Raw genomic sequence first — 17,468 nt, 5'->3', positions numbered from 1 at the left:
ACTACCACCAATTCAACACCACTATCGTCAGTAGAGCCACCATCTTCAAGGAGAATGTGCGGAGGGATGAAGATGAAGGGATCAAATATCAACAACAATAACACATCATCTCCGCCTCGATCGTCTTCGAATCTCATATATGTTGTGGAACTTTTGGGATGTAGTGATTGTGAATGGCGAAGGAGAACGTTTGATATTGTCTATGTTGGTGACGTCTGAAGAGGATCTGGAGTTTATTGTTCGGAAAGAAACTTAGAAGGTGGGAGGCGTTAGAAGCACACATATGGATGAAGAAGGGTTAATGCCTATGATCATGTTTATGTTTTCCCTTTTATTTTAATTTGTTTTAATTAACTTATAGTATTATTATTATTATAATTCAGTGACTTCCTATAAATAGTCAAGAGACAATTTCAACGGGTCACATTTTATTTCATTCCCTTAAAATAAAAAAAATAAATGAATGATCTTTTAAAACAAATAGAATAAATTTGTCGGGCTATGACATTTATTTATTTATTTATGGTACCGCTAAAAGTGTTACTATAACTAATTTGTGATTTTACTAATGGGTGGTTGGTTTGATCCAAATTAGTTTACATCCTTTAATTCTTTTTCTTGCATCAACTAATAAGTTTTTCGTTATTGTCTAAGTGAAGTGATGATTTTCTCAACATTTTGAATCTTTTATAAATTACATTGATTGGTTAATATTTTGTAATGGCTATTTTATTTTTTATTTTTGTTATTTTCCTGATTGGATGATGGATGCTTAATTTCTTATGTTTGACACTTTGTAATTGTTAATTTTTGTCGCTATTGGATGCTTAACTTCTTATGTTTTCTTAGCACTTTGTAATGGTTAATTAGTAGTAAAGTTAAAAAAGTAAATGAAAAAACCTTGAATCAAAACCGATTTCAAAATCCAAAGAACGGGTGTGACCGGTTCTTGTTCCGGTTCCGTCATATTGAAGAACCATCGGTTCCATTACCAATCAAATTGGCCGGTTTTTGTTTTGAAGAACCGTCTGTTTCAATTCTAGTCAAATTGTGATAATAAAATGAATATAATAAAAGGTAAAATGGTGTTTTTAACTTCTTTTTTAATAATAATAATAATAATAATAATAATAATAAATAAAAAAAAAAGATGAAAGAGCATATTATATATATATATATATATATATATATATATATATATATATATATATATATATATATATATATATATATATATATATATATATATATAGGAGTAGGATCAAAAGAGAACACCAAAAAGATTAAGAACATGAGAACAATTCTGGACTAACGAATTTATAAGATAAATTAATAATTTTATATTTAATTTAAATATTTTCGGTATTTTAAAATATACCAAAAATATACTTAGGTAATTTAATGAGCTCGTTCCTATAATTACTCATTCTTTCACCTCTTTTCTATCATCTTACCGTATCTCCTATTTCTCTTTCTATATATCTAGGGTTTCATAGTTAATCGTCACCATCATATGCACACGACCATCAAGATCTGTTGAGCATCTTCATCCCACTCTGTAGCCACCATCGTCCCACACAGCCAACCAAGAGCGATGTCCGAAGGGCGCTAATCTCCAGCATAATTTTCAGTCGACAATGTTTCTGTTTCAGCCGCCGATCCACCACCCAATATATCAAGGATAACTTGCTGATTGGAAGAGACAGAATGGAGAATGTGTACAATACGTAGTGGGATTCATCCTAAGCGCTAGTATACTCATAAATAATTTTACATCATAAGCATTTGAGTGTATGCCATTTTTTAGTTTTTTTTTCGGTTAAATAAGTATAATAACGTGCAGAATCAGTTAACCATTGTGCGTTATTTGTTTATGATTAATGTTTATAATCGTAAATAAATAGAATATGTTGGTTATGATAGCAAAAAAAAAAAGGAAGTTGCAGCCATCTTCCCCTTGTTTCAATCAATGTGGTCATGATTATGATTTTTTTAGTAATAAGCTTGAAGAACGAAATGAAGATTACTCCCCTCCCTGTATGAAAAAAATGGTGATGAACCAGTTTGATTATGTGTTTCTTTCCTTACTTCACATAGGACAAAGAAAAAACAAGAATATGGGTTTGAATCTTTGCATCTATTAAGCAGACACACCATATAGTCATTGGGTTTCTTTATCTCTTATAAATATTTTCTTTTTGGTAGTAATTTATATATATATATATATATATATATATATATATATATATATATATTAATTTATGATTAAATGTTTATTTAACTGTATTAATATGATTAGCGGTATATTTTGTAGTGTTTGCATTAATGATTAGATTCAAAGGAAAAGGTGTGCACATAACCTGTTTGCTGAAATTCATGAGAGAGGTATGATATCAGGGAGCACGAACATGTTTGCAAAATTATATTAGGTTCTATCTTTTTCAAGATGTAAATTATATTATGTGTCATTATTCATTTGTGATTAAATGTATATTAATTTGTGAATAAGAGTATTCATTTGTGATTACATGCATTTATTTGTAAAAAATGATAAAATTTTAGATAATTTTTATTTTAAATTGATGAAAAAAACATTCTATTCATTTTTTGTGTGTACTATTTTTGAATAGAAGTATATATTCATTTGTGATTGTGAATAAAAGTTGAATCATATGTGATGGAGCACCAATCAGTTTGATATTTTAGTTTTTAAACAAAATATTTATTGGTAAATACAAGTGTATTTATTTGTGATTGAAGTTTTATTCACTTCTTTTTGAAGAGAAAAAACATTGGTTATTAATTATGGGGAAAAGTAACAAAAAAAAAAGATCTTTAATGTTCCATTAACTAAAAAAAATTATTTTTTTTTTAGGTAACTAAAATCATTATACCTAGATTTTAGGAGATCATCAATTAATATTACTATGTTGCAATTTAATTTAAATATAAAATTACTAATTTACCTTTTAAATTGGTTGGTTTAGAATTGTTCTCATGTTCTCAACCTTTTAAGTGTTCTCGTTTGATCATTTCCCTATATATATATATATATATATATATATATATATATATATATATATATATATATATATATATGGGTTAGGGAATATACATTACAGCCCCACCTAAGCTTACGTACTAAACCTCTAAAATATGTCGTTTTAACTTGCTAAATATACCCGGTTTGGTTTTACTTAGTAAATATACCGTCCTCGCTAACATTTATTTATTTCATTATCGTTTTACGATCTCTTTTTCTTTCCTCCATTATCGTTTATTACTTCGCCCAAGTGAACATTACTTTTTTCTACTGTTACGAAGGGCAAAGATAATCAATATTTTTGCTTCCTTATTAAAACCCTAAACCCTAAACCCTGAACCGTAAACCCTAACCCCTAAACCCTAAACCCTAAACCTAAACCTAAACATAACCCTAAACCCTAAAACCTAAACTCTATTGTGTCGATCTTGAATTTACATCTTCAAGTGTTAATTGTAAATCCACTAACCGTAATCTTTATATAGTAAAAGAATGTATTTTCAAGAGGTTTAATACCTAAGCTTAGGTGGAGCTGTAATATATATTCCCTTTTTCCATATATATATATATATATATATATATATATATATATATATATATATATATATTGAAAACTTTAGAAAAACTATTATTTTTTTGAAACTATACTTGTTTAGTAAATATTTTTAAAACTATATCTATTTAATAAATAAGATTTCAAAAGACATCTATTTGTCTCGAATACTCTATTACTAAAAGCTCACTTATGAATTATATCTTTTCTATGACAAAGGTATACAAGCAGTGGCGGATTCATAACCAAAATTAACAGGGGACCAAAATATATAAGGGATAAATATAACCAAAATTAATAAAATGTATATGAACTTTTGTTAGTGTTTCTTGGGTTTTTTCAGTGAGAATGGGTGCCAAAGAAAACTACTGGGTGTCAATTGTTCAATTAAATAACAAAAACATGTTTTTTGTTAAAATTTTCAATGGAAGCTAGTTTTAAATAGGTTCATACACCCCACTTGTTATACACTAGAATACTAGATCCGTATACAAGTATAAGTAAAATAAAAAATTATAGAAATGATGGGGGTACAGAATTATATATTATAGGTCTCGAGTTTGAAAGTCAATAATAGTCATTATGATTATGAGCATATAATTTGAATTTCCGTATTTTATACTCCAAAGCTTATTTTCCCTTAACATTTATTGTTTATACAAAAAACTAAAAGTGAAGAAGATAAAGTTGCATTTCTTTTTCAATGTTTTGCATTTCGTGATGTATTTTGCGCATCACCCTTTTAACTCAATGACGTTAACATGGTTTGGAACTTGCACTAAATTGTAAAAATGACAAAGAATGGTAACATTATCGTCATCAATTTTATATAAATAAAAAAAAATGAGAAAATGACTTATAAGGTAACTATGTTTTAAAAACTTTTAAAAAAACATCATTCAAATTTGGTATGTTTAAAAACATCATCAAACTAAGGTCATTGTACAAAATAATATCAAATGACTGCATATTCTTTTCAAATGCCACCTTATGGTAACCGATATTTATCGGTAAAAATTAATTAAGAGAACAAAAAACAAGAGAAAATGAGTTAAGAGGATAACTATATTTCAAAAGCTTTCAAAAAACACAATCCAAGTTTAGTATATATTCAAAAAAACATCATCCAAGTAAGGTTTTTATACAAAAACACCAACAAATTATACGTTGTGTTCAAATGTTTCCCAGTGGTAACCGGCTCTTTTCAAGTTAAAGGATGACTTAACCTAATTACTATGACATGACATAATCATTAGTGATATGACATTTGTCGATATATTCCTTTTTTATAAATTGATTTAGGCTTCTTCATGAACGAATAACTTCTTCTTCTCCTCTGGTTTCTTCTTGTTGTATTAAATCCATGATCTCCAACTCAAGATCACACATTCAAAAGACACAGAAGATATTTGATGATACAAACTCATGCGGTTGTGGGCATCCTTCTCGAATTTGGAGATCAACCACGAAGACTAATAATGGCAAAAAGTTTTGGGTTTGTCTCAACTGAATGGTAACTTTAACCGATAGTTGTATCATGTCATTCTCCTATATATTTGCTTGGTTATGTGGTTTATTTTTTAATATATATTTAAGGTGTTGCTATGTGTAGTATAATAATCTTGAGTGATATACTTTTTTAAATATGTAGGCCAATTTTAATAAAAGTTCAAGCTCCATCACTGATTATGGTTCATTATTTTTTTAAACCCAGCCCAAATAGATTTATTTTTGTAAAAAAAAAATAAATAAATAACATCTAAAAGATTACTTTTTTCCTTTAATTTTATAAACAGACGTTGAGCTAGAAAAACAAATTATTATAGGTGGATAGTCATAATTGAGTTTTAAATTTACATTCCTATCTTCTCTAATAAATGAATGTTTTTTTTCCACTTGTCACACTCTCATTTATTTTGCCATATGTCATTTTGTGGTTATTTTGAATTAATTTTTATTCCATATGTAATTTTATGGTTTTCCTATTTTATTAAATTCCATATGGTATTTAAATTTAATAATAAAGGCATATCAATTTCATTAATGAACTTTCCTTATAATTTCAAAATTTTAAAATAAAATCTCATTAATTTGCTTTGATTATTTTATCTAAATGATTTGTTTAAAATTTTAAAAAAGAAAAAAACACTTTAATTTTAGTAATTCAATATTTTTCTCATTTTTCTTATAAATTCAAATTTCTCAAATGTTTATACATATTTAATTGTTTTAAATACACTCATGTAATAAATGAGGCTCACACCTAGTGAACTTATCAATTAAAAGAAAGAGCGACTACACTATCAAAAATAGACTTATTTCTAATTTTATGAGATCTAAAAATGAAAGTGTTCTGATACTTCCCAAATGTTCTACAAGTAATCCTTATAAGGCTTCTGGCATGGTCATCATGAGAGCTTCTGTGGTCTATGTGGCCACTAACCACAAATGTGAACATCATCCCATAGTGTTAGTGGTGGCTAGTGGTGGAACATTTTTGTGGTCATATGTGGTGAGGAGCACGGATCACCACACCGAATCAGCTTCATTCTCTCTCTATTCCTCTCTATCTCTCTCTACCTTTTTCCATCTTTCTCTACAATTTAATTAATTAAAAAATATATTTTTTTATTTTAATAATCAAAAAATAATAGGGATATAGTGGTGAGTATCCCAACCTTTTAGTGGTAGCTAGTGGTGATGATGTGGCACCCACCACTATAGTGGTTAGTGGTGGGTATAACGGATGACCTAATTGCCTCCAAAGCCCATCTTTTGTTATAAGTCTACAAACAAACTATCCACCCATACAAATAATTCCTTGGTTACAAAACGAAAGACTAATGTTATACCATTTACAAATAAAATACAAAATCTAAGTCGCCATCTCACACGAAAGGAACACATGATCGACATCCTTCGAGAAATTGTCCCAGATTGGACAAAGACTATAAGGAAGATCAAAAATCTATTCACCAAGTTTTTCCTTGTAGGAATTCGATTATATATATATATATATATATATATATATATATATATATATATGATCAATTAATAACTCAAATATTAGTAAAAACTTTCCACCCTACTTAAAGAAAACTACTTTATCCATTAAGTAGGTATATACTCTCCAAACTTTTTTTCTGAAAAAATGTGGTTTTTTTTAAATGTGTATACATGTACTTTTCATAAAGGGATAATGTCACTGTAGCACATGGAACTTTTAATATTTGGCTAATTTGGTCCTTAAAGTTTTTTTTGGTACATTAGACCAGTAAACTCATAATTGACCTTTTAATTACACCATTTTAGAAGGTTTCCAGGTTATAATGCTTATGTGGCACGTTGATGTGTCTAATAAGCTTACGTGGGAAGCTTATGTGTCGAAGTAGTCCAGTTGTCGATATAGGCTTATTAATTGAAACCCTCATTCGGACCTCCTTTAAATCTTTAATTTACCTTCAACAAGTTTCAGTGCATACTTCTTTGCTCTTCTACATTGCTCCATACTAACTTGGATACCAAACTTGGCCATTACCTTTAACCTAAGCTTCCTTACACTTATTTTCTGACTTTCTACAATCTCTTTGGTATAGTGACTCCCAATCCATGCATATGTCACCAATGATCCAAACTTGAAGTTCCTAGCACAATTATGATCAGCTTTTAGTGACTTGATTTGGAAACTCTCTTCATCACTCATCCAGGAAGCCCATAATCTAAATGTGCAAGCACCCTTGCTACACCTCACCAAAAGTCTTGTCCTATCATTTTTTTCAAAACATAATTGATATCCATTAGCTACAGCATAGTTACACAACATTGATTTTACTTGCCCTGGACCCTTAAATCTCATCCCTAGAATTGGTTTTGTTTTTACTAGTGTAATAGCTCATTAAATATGGAATGAGTTTGTATGTTAACTTCAACTTCTCTCTCATTGTCATCATCTACAATGTTGTTTGCATCCTCATCATCAATACATAGCTTATTCAAGAAAGGATCATTTGATGTCCTATTCATATGCACTACATCCTCATTAAATTCAAAGGCAACATTTCTAAGTTCATCTATGTTGTCAGCTTCATTTTCACCATCAATACAAGACTCATGTTCATCATCATCATTATCTTCATCATCATGTCACCCATCAACACCAACCCCAATATGATACACATAAACCGAAATTACACCATCTGTTCCATAAGCATCAAAAATAAAAGCAGAATATTCCACATCATCTGAAATGGGATTAAGCCCTTCCATTAAGGACATGTCTGGTTCACAATAGTAAAACCTTTTACACTCTTCATGCATGAAACGTTCGCAGAAGGTCACAAACTCAGAATAAGTCATAGAAGAAAAGTCAACATCATTGAAGATGGTTTTAACACCACCAGTGTAAGAGAAAGGATTTCGATTAAATACCCCTTGGTAGTTGAGTTCCACCATCGCAAACAATCCATTAGGTTTCGATTGTGCCATTGCTGCGAGTTCTTTGTTTCTTTCAGCTCGATCACAGGAATGCTTCACAAACCCTAAATCAGTTTCTTTTACAGCTGAATAATGAAGACGAAGACTAGTGAAGTTCGATAGCTGAAGACGAAAGGCTTTAAGCGTCGTATTTCATTAATTGACGTGGCATATCTCACGTGGCATTGGATTAGACAAAAAAATATATATTAATTGACAAAATGGCATCGTATAACCGGGAAACCTTCTAAAAGTTGCTAAAATGGTGTAATTAAAAGGTCAATTACGAGTTACTGGTCTAATGTACCAAAAAAAAAAAAAAAAAAAAACTTTAAGGACCAAATTAGCCAAATGTTAAAAGTTCCATGTACTACAGTGACATTATCTCTTTCATAAAATCATGTTTTTTAGTATTATTCTTCAGGAAATGAGCTTCTTTCAAGCGTCATAAGTTATTATGTGTTTTTTGTAAAGAACACTTGACGAAAAAAAATTAAAAAGTGTTCTCGGGTTTTCTAGAATTTTTGTGTTCTCATGAGTTGTTATTGTCTTGTCGTACGGTGTTAGTGACATGTATTACCAAACATAAGTATTACTTAATATTGGATTGAATAGAATAGAAGTATAAATGTCATACAAGACCTTTTTAGATTGAAGTCATTACCATAATATAGTTTAATCTCATGCGTAATAACTTAGTTTCCCCCATATATTGTTTGGTTAGTTTATTTATGAAAGGCAATTTAATAGATTTTTACACTTTACACAAAGATTATGCCGATTTTTTGTTAGGATTTTTAAGATGTTGGATATAGCAAACTTTTTATCATTCTTGGTTGCAAGTAGAATGTGGGTATTACTATCCGAGATTAGTGATGACTATGTATGATGTTTCATATACCCACCATCACTATGTATGATGTTTCATATACCCACCATCACTATGTATGATGTTTCATATACCCACCATCGATAAAATTCTAAATTGATGATCGGAAGGGAAGCAACTTATCATAGATATCTATTTAACAAATACCAATAATGATTTGAGTGAATGAAATTTGACCATTTATTTCTCTTACCGATGCAAATTTGGAAGCCACGGTTGTAAGTGGATTTTAATAGATTTAGGAAAACATGTAAAACTTATACAAATCTTCTAGTTGATGAAGGTTAGTTAAAATGATAGTATGATTTATGAAAAGGATGATAAAATCATATTATGTTGTGGTATATATTAAAAAGGGTGGGCCAAATCATGATAGGAGTTAGGGGGACTTGATATCATATATTGTTGTTATATGCGTTGACATTGATAACTCATCATTTAGGTGATAAGGAGAAACTTATATATAGTTATGATGTTGATGATGATTAAACTTTTGCTTGAAAAGAACTAATTAGTTGGCAATTCTTTAAAATGAAGATTGTCATCCGGGACTTGATGATGCTGTGAGATGAAGTTGATTAATTTGAATTTGGGGGAATTTTTTGAGATGAAGATATGGAATAAATTGGTGTGATGCTATGAGATGGAGATCACTGAAAAAATTAGGTACCACTATGAGATAGTGGATCCTAGATAAAGTAGAGTAACGTTATGCTATGACATGTATAGACTTTGAGAATAGTAGACTTTTGGTACTTTTAATTTAGTAACTTTGCTATAACATTTCTATAGTTTTGTTGTATTATGTTATGTATAATATGTATTTGATATATTTCTCTTAATATGAAAGTAATCATTTTTGTGTAAATAAGATTTTAAAAAGGATTTTTTATATGTACTTTATATTAAAATTAGGGTATTAAAAATTAATATTAATATATATATATATATATATATATATATATATATATATATATATATATATATATATATACCATTTAGATTTAATTTCATTTGTATTAAGTATTAACATATAAAAATGATATAAACAGAAACTTATAATAAAAAAGATAAATTTTATAAAGAATTTCCTATAATATAAACTAAGTGTGAGACTTATGTATTATATGCGTTTATTTAAAAAAAATTAAATATGAAATTTTAATAATTTAAGAAGTTTGAATTTATAAGAAAGATAAAAAAAAATTGAATTATTAAAATTAATGAGGCTTGAATACATTATATATATAAACTTTTTCTAATAAATATTTTACATATATATTACCTTATATATTAAATGTAGAATTTTAATTTAATAAAATAAAAAATACACTAAAATAACAAATGAAAAATAAAAAATTCAAAAATTTTAAAAAATATGATGTATTCAAATTAAAAAGAAGATGATATATAACAAAAAGATTTTTGATTTATTAGGAATGATATTTTAATATTTTTGTTTTTTTTTTAAATTACACCAATTTGATATTTAAACTTTATAAAATACTACTTAATTTGATATTACACCTTTATAAAATACTTTCCTATTTGCAGATACTCCTGAGAAATTGATTAAAAAAAAAAAAAAAAAAAAAAAAACATGCTAATATGCTATAACATCAAATTATCGAATCAAATTAAATTTTGAACTATATAACATTTTTCTAAAACATTACTCATTGAGTCTCTTCTCTCTCACATGCGCACCTGTAATCAAGTTCATACTCAAGAAGGAGAGAGAAAATTGAATCCTTCAAATTCCATCAATCAATCCTTCTGTTTTCAAGATTTTTCTTCTTAACATAAACATGGGTGTTCATCTTCCCAAATTATCCCTCTCATTGATCCTAATCTCCATCTTTCTCCCTCCATCAACCCCAGATCAGAAAGACGAATCATGTTTAACCCATCTATTCGAATCCTTTCAGGACCCCATCGGAAACCTCCATAACTGGACCAAACTCGCCTTCTCAAACCCCTGTTCCGATTTCAATTCCAACCTCGTCGGAGCCACCTGCAACAATGGCCGAATCTACAAACTCTCCCTCCAGAACCTCTCTCTCCGAGGCTCCATCTCACCTTACATCTCCAACTGCACAAACCTACAATCGCTAGACCTCTCCAACAACTCCCTCACCGGACCTCTCCCCGACGAACTTCACTACCTTGTCAACCTCGCCGTTCTCAACCTCTCCTCCAACCGCCTCTCCGGCGCCATCCCACCTTCCCTTCCCATGTGCTTTTATCTCAATGTCATTGACCTCCACGATAACATTCTCACCGGCACAATTCCGCCGCAGATTGGATCTTTGGTGAGGTTATCTGTGTTCGACGTTGCTAACAACAAGTTATCCGGGCCGATTCCGGCGAGCTTGGGAAACAGAACAGGGAACTTGCCCCGATTCAATGTCAGCTCGTATTATGGTAACAAAGATCTTTATGGGTATCCGTTGCCTCCGATGAAGAGTAAAGGGTTGTCGGTGGTGGCGATTGTGGGGATCGGGTTGGGAAGTGGGTTGTTGAGCTTGGCACTGAGTTTTACGGTGGTGTGTGTTTGGTTGAGAGCGACGGAGCAGAAGGCGGCTGCTGAACAGGAAGGGAAGATTGTTTTACCTGATTATTAAGTATATTAACCAAATAATTAATTAATTAATTAACTAAATGCTTTATTTATATAAGAAATATTTGTTGTATGTAGAAATATTTGTTGTATCTTTGTAAAATTTGCAAAAAGGTGGGTAAGAGGGTAAGGGTTGATCTTGATTTTTTTTTTTTCTTTCTTTCTTTTCAGAGACCAAAGATGATGTTAAACTCAAAACTTTAGTAGAAAAATGTTATATATAAGACAATAATGTATAATATATTATTATTATGGGGTTGACCCATTGAGAAAATTGGTAAAAGACAATAATTTATAATAATATTATTATTATTTGACCCATTGAGAAAATCAACATCTTTCAATTTTCTAACGAAGGGTTATTTATTGTCTTGTCCTTAAGAAAGTTGATTGACATCCATTCTCTAGAGCAACAACAGTTACTCACTTAGGGGTCGTTTGATAGCTGCTGACTGAGTAAGAATTGACTGGGTTAGAAGCTGACTGAGTTAGAAATTCTGATTGAGTTAACTTCTGATTGAAACTTGTTGTTTGATTTTACGTCTGACTGACCAAACAAAATGACAATATTACCCTCAAACAATATTTTTTTTATAATAATACATTTATGCAATATTTTCAAACCACAATATATTATTAATTAACTCCATTTATACAATAATCTAAAAAACATGAAGATCAAAAGAAAAAATTAACATATCTCTTGATTGTCTTCACTTCTTCTTACCAATTGAAAAAAAAAAAAAAAAACTTGTGTTTGCATTCATATGTACTAGGTTTAAACCATTATCATAAGTGGTTACTACTAACAATCACATGAATAAAAATGAAATACAATGATCCTAGTTACAATTTATAAAAACAAATCATAAAACTACAAAAGAAAAAAGCTTGAACTCAGGGAAAGGGGTTGTCACACTTCTTTAACTGATGGTAAACATTGATCAGCCACTTGTTTAAAAATTTGTTTAGGATAACAAGAGAACAAACCTCTGGTGTTTGTTTAGGATAACAAGATAACAACCCTCTAGTGTAGCGGGGTAAAGAAACAATCCAAATACAAAACCATAATCAAGAAATCAAATACATAAGTCATCTACAAATCTAGTAGGCATCATCAGTATAACTCCAAGTTTAAAATAGCATAATACCAAGACAAATTTGCAGATTTTGATCTGAATTAACAGCACGTTTCAAGGATCACTTTTCAGAATCATTAGATTACTTGAATTTTATCCATTAGTATATGCCCGTTCTACCCCTAGCTTTAAAAAAAAAAACTCAATCTCGAACTATCTACAAAGAACCTCCACAGTAATTCAAACACCAAGCTTAAGCGAATAAGATGCCAGAGTTCAAGAACCCACAGTCAATTATTGAGCTTCTGATTTCATCACATCAACTACCTATTTCCGGGCCAAAAAGAAATCATCATGATAAGAAATCATTTTTTTTGTGAAATCAGAAGGAATCAACAAGTAATGGATTGCAATTGAAAAGAAATAGACCTAGTTGAGATGGATTAACCTCATCTTCTTTCCAAATCAACATACCCATAATGCCAAATCGTGTTCCACAGCATAATCGGTACAAATTGGAAAACATCTTCAAACATAAAAACGAACAAAATGAAAAGAAAAAGGAAATACCTTATTGGCGGTGGAAGAGGAAGACGATGAACGAATGATGGGGATGTAGGTAGGTGCGACGATGCTTCAGGGGGTTGGGAGTTCGACATTGAAGGAGGTAGCTGGTGGTGAAGAGGATGGCGACAGAGGAGGTTTCCAGCGAGGCTGAAGAGGATAGATAGAAGTGATGGAGAGGACGAGTGATGTCCGTTGAAGGAAAAGCTGCTTGGAGCGAAGGAGATGGTGAGCCATGGGTAAGGGTAAAAGACGTCCATTTTCCAGTCAGCCTTTTATGTTTAGCGGACCGAATCAGAGCAATGAGGACTGACTGTGGACCGAGTAAGCTAAGAAATAGAAAGTATCAAACACACTGACCAGACTGGGTCAGTCAAAGTGTCTGACCGGACTCAGTCAGTAAGAAATCAAACAGCCCCTTAGTCTTAGTGGAACAAATCGATCCCAAAATAAAGCAAACTATTAGTCTATGTATCCTAGCTCATAGCTTAGCCCATGAGGCGGTCTACTCTTTGTCTTCTCTAATAAATGAATAATTTTATTTTTATTTTGTCAAGTGTCACTCTAATACAATTTATCATTAATATTATGCCATGTGTCATGTAAATATATTAGGCAACTCATTTCAAAATTCAAATTTATATTTTCTAATTATATGTTAAATTTGAAGTTATAATAATTTTAAAATTTTGATATATCTCTTAATTAATTAATAATTTATTTAATATGGTTGAATAATAATTATAAATTTTTATTATGAAAGTTTAACTAATTTTATAGTCATGGTTCCCACGGGTTATAAAATAGTATATGTATATATATATATATATATATATATATATATATATATATATATATATATATATCGTGTAAATCAACATGAAGGCATCACAATATTCTCATTATTATGGTATCATATCAGAGCGGTTTTAAAATAAAAAATCTTTGGTTTCTCTCTTCTTCCGCTCCTCTCTTTATCCTCCTTTCGTTCCTCTTGTGTGGTCGGCCCTAGGTCACGTATCCTTTTCCTTCCTTCACCATGGTTATTGAGAAAGACCCCGCTAAAAAGCCCTTTGGTATTGCTAACATTCGCACATACGTACCACTTACTCTTGATCTATAAGAACTCAACTACGAAGTGTGGCACGAGTTGTTTGAAGCTTGCTATATCAGCTTTGATGTTCAGCACCATCTCACAGATGCAACCCCCTCTCAACCCTGTGCGCAGTGGAAGAAACTTGATTCTCTTGTCAAGTTGTGGTTGTACTGCACAATAGGGTCAAGTCCATCACTCTGAGATTATCCGGCCTGTGTCCCATGTGACTTAGCATATTCACTAAGTAGCTAACTCACATTACTAAGAGTCCCACAAACCACAAAGCAAACAACATTCAGACAATGGAAAATCTAACCATCATAATCCAATCAAACCGTTCTATCCTCTAATCAGGAATCTGTACATGCAATTCAAAGGCTCATACAATCAGGCATAACCTAAACAGGCCATCCTACTACTGGCTGATCAAGTCTAGCATGCAAATCTACAAGCTCACATAAGCATACAAGGTAACTCTCCTATATCCTTAGCCATATCTAGCATGTGAATCACATAATCATATCATATAACATATCAAACATGTATTGGTATTTTGGGAACCACTTACTTGAGCTCGGCCGTTTGCATGCATCACACACCTTGTTCTTTTCAAAATTCTTTTTATAAAATGATTATTCTTTTGAAAATTTTCATACCAAGTCCTTAGTTTGAGTTCAGACACACCCGAGAGTGTGCCTGAATCCCTCAAACCAAGGCTCTGATACCAACTTATAACATCCCAAAATTCAAGGCCTAAAATTTCATTTTTAAATAAGTTATTATAAAACCATAAGTTAAAAACATCCATAATAACATCTCATGTCAAAACTAAAGTGTCAATAATCAAAACATCTTATCATAAAACAATATCAGAGTGCAATCCAAAGATCTCATATGCGGAAAATATAGTGTGATGTGTTGCGATCGAGCCGACTCCTTTCCTTTGAAAACGAAGTACCTGAAACAAAAACTGAAAACCGTAAGCACGAAACTTAGTGAGTTCCCCAAATACCACATACCATACATATCAACATACTGCCTAACATATCTAGGTGTTGGCCTACCCCTCCGGCCTCTTTCAACCGGATATTGTCTAGCATATAAACACGTACTCGCATACTGTCATACATAACCATGAGCCATACATATATCATAATCAGTAAATATGTTATGTGCCAAACATAGTCTTGCCATTATGCCACGAGTCGCCACGTGGTCTTTCTTGCCAAGTTGGGGGCCACCCCCTCGGTCTCACAGACAAGTGCCAAGAGCCACCTCCTGGTCTTCCATGCAAGCATCACAAAGACAACTAGCATACATACTACTCTACTTAGCTAATCAGCATATAGTGTGCCAGGAGCCACTTCCTGGTCTTTCATACATAATAGCATACAGTGTACCAAGAGTCACCTCCTGGTCTTTCATACATATTGCCTAGGGCTAACCCTCGGGTCTTCCTACCATACATAATAACATATTGTATGCCAGGAGCCGCCTCCTGGTCTTTCATGCATAATGCCTAGGGCTAACCCTCGGGTCTTCCTATCATACATAAACTAAATGGGCCGACATTGGTGCCTTAGACCCATACAAACAGTGAGGAGACTCACCTCACACTGTTGAAGTCCTGCTGATACTCCTCTGACTGCTTACCGGCAATTCCTAGAATGTTGCTCCTTCGGCTCCCCGAGCTATCAGCTCCAAAATAACACTTAGACTAAAATGCCCTCAAAAGTCAAACTAAGTCAATCTTGGTCAAAGTCAACATCTGGTTGACTCAACTCGCCGAGTTGACTCAACAACTCGTCGAGTTCCATAATCCTTAGAATGCTAAAAACTTCGACCCTACTCGCCGAGTCTTTCAAGAGCTCACCGAGTTCTCCTTCAAATAAAGTCGGGACCTTCTACAACTGACTCGTCGAGTTCATCCTTGAACTCGTCGAGTCCTGCATCATGCAAGATAACACATCTAGTCCTGGACTCGTCGAGTTCTCCATAAACTCGTCGAGTTTTTCTTCATGTAGTTGGGGCTTAGTCTTGAACACGCCGAGTTATGTTCTTGAACTTGCCGAGTTCCATGATCTTCAGGTCTACAATGAACCCAACTAGCTGAGTGTTCTTCCAACTCAACACCTTGTCCATTAACAGAAGAGGTTTGGGGGAAACTGTGACCCTACTCGCCGAGTCGTATGAGCGACTCGCCGAGTCCCTTCATGTGCAAAACTATTCAGTCGATTTCAGTTGGTCTTAATGCATCCAAAACATAGATCTGAGCTCCTAGGTTCGATACAACACGTAAAGTTACAAACTTTCATGGTTTTATATAACTTAAACCCAAAAACACATTTGAATATGTTGCTATTGGTACTTATATTTTTTTATTATTGAAGGTTATCACCAAAGCAAGTACTGAAGGCACTCTTTCTACACGAGACTGGGATACTGATCCCCTTTTCCCTATTCCCAACACTGATACCAATAATAATGAGTATGCTTCTTCTCTTTAGCTTGTTTTTCTATCAGTCTTTTAAACCATTTTTTTGTCACTTTATTGAATAGATCAACTCCTCCATCACTGATGAAGAACAGAAGAAGTCCAAGTAGGCGTGCAAAAAGTAGGTGGGAGCCTCTGCCAGATGAGAAACAATCATTTTTTACCCCTGAAAGTGTAAAATCCAGTGGAGGCTTTCATAGCATTGAAAGAGATAAGCAGGTTTGTTGCTTTCTAGGGTTAAATGCAAAAAGTAGAAATGTACTTTTGTTTATTAGTAATTCTTTTTATCCTGTGTCTATTTTTTATAGTTTTCAAAAACTACGTGATTGCATAGGCAATATGCAGGAGCTTAGAATTATATCTGATAGTTCTCCATCTATAGCAACATCCGTTGCCAACATTTTCCTCACGCTCATCATGGAATATGTGGTGTCCATTTGTATTTCAACATAGTATCTAGATTCGGGAAGAGTAACACAGTTAAAGGAATTTTTTGGGAGGCTTGTAGGGCATACACAGTTGATGCTTTTGACGCTGCCATGGAAGTTATGAGAAAGACAAAACAACCAATATGGGAGTACTTAAGAAGTATAAATCCAGAAAGTTGGTCTAGGGCACATTTTAGAGGGAACCGATACAATCTTATGTCGTCCAACA

General features: G+C 32.1%; 1 pseudogene; it reads left to right on the top strand.

The window, feature by feature from the left end:
* Positions 1-10,621: 10,621 nt before the first annotated feature.
* LOC145093153 (receptor-like protein 44 pseudogene) lies at positions 10,622-11,721 on the top strand (annotated as a pseudogene).
* The last annotated feature ends 5,747 nt before the right edge of the window (positions 11,722-17,468 follow it).

The sequence above is a fragment of the Lactuca serriola genome, chromosome 3 (genome assembly GCF_051521515.1).
Source record: "Lactuca serriola cultivar US96UC23 chromosome 3, Lser_US96UC23_V15, whole genome shotgun sequence".
Lineage (NCBI taxonomy): Eukaryota > Viridiplantae > Streptophyta > Magnoliopsida > Asterales > Asteraceae > Lactuca > Lactuca serriola.
The sequence above is the reverse complement of the archived record's forward strand: the minus strand, read 5'-3'. Positions and strand labels throughout refer to the sequence as shown.